This window comes from Neophocaena asiaeorientalis, unplaced genomic scaffold, assembly GCF_003031525.2.
Source record: "Neophocaena asiaeorientalis asiaeorientalis breed wild unplaced genomic scaffold, Neophocaena_asiaeorientalis_V1.1 scaffold203, whole genome shotgun sequence".
Classification (NCBI taxonomy): domain Eukaryota; kingdom Metazoa; phylum Chordata; class Mammalia; order Artiodactyla; family Phocoenidae; genus Neophocaena; species Neophocaena asiaeorientalis.
In genome coordinates this window covers 744,745-745,321 of record NW_020172776.1, presented here as the reverse complement: position 1 = coordinate 745,321, position 577 = coordinate 744,745, and the positions used below count along the sequence as shown (strand labels likewise).

The 577-nt window shown below is 77.5% G+C and overlaps 1 protein-coding gene across 4 annotated transcripts in view; it reads right to left on the bottom strand.

Annotated features, from left to right (window-relative positions):
• FYN (FYN proto-oncogene, Src family tyrosine kinase) overlaps nucleotides 1-444 on the bottom strand; it is a 199,429-nt gene extending 198,985 nt beyond the window's left edge. For 2 of the 4 annotated variants that reach the window (XM_024740946.1, XM_024740947.1), the window contains exon 1: nucleotides 78-439. The gene's annotated coding sequence lies outside the window, so the exon portion shown is untranslated. Of the gene's footprint in view, nucleotides 1-77 lie in introns of all 4 variants that reach the window. The other 2 variants (XM_024740943.1, XM_024740942.1) reach the window with 2 other exon arrangements.
• Nucleotides 445-577: the final 133 nt, after the last annotated feature.

The following is a 577-nucleotide window of genomic DNA, read 5'->3' as shown; positions in this document are numbered from 1 at the left end:
GGCGCTGCGCGGGGGCGCCGGCGGCCGGCGTCTCCGCAGCATCCCCGCAGCCCCGCGGCGCATCCCCGGCCGCTTACCTGCGCTGCGCTCAGGCTCCGGAGCCCATTCACATGGTCCTCTCCCCGCCCTCCTCCGGCGCGGCCGAAGCGGCTCCGGTGGTTCCTCGGCGGGCCCGGGAGCCGGTGGGCCTTCTGAGAGTGCCCAGGGGGCGGCGCCGGGTGTCCCCGGCCCGGCGGCCGGATCCCTCCCAGGCGCGGGCGGCGGCTTTGTGTGAGCCTGGGAAGCCCTCGGTGCTCGGCTTGAAGCGCCGCGCGCCCGGACGGCGGTGGACGCGCGGCTCCGAGTGCAGCCTCTCCTCTGCTCCCGCGGCCGGTCGGCGGTCCGGTCTCGACGGCCTTCGGCTCCCGGCGACCCCTCCTCCTCTCCCGCGGCAGCCCCCTCCCCGCCGGCTCCGCTCCTGACAGATGGCGCAACTGCAACTACGCGCAGCCGCTACCGCGGCTGCTCGCAGCTACTCGCGTTGATGCTCCAGCCCCTCCAGCCCCAGCGGGGAGCGAGGAGGGGGCGGGCCGCACCG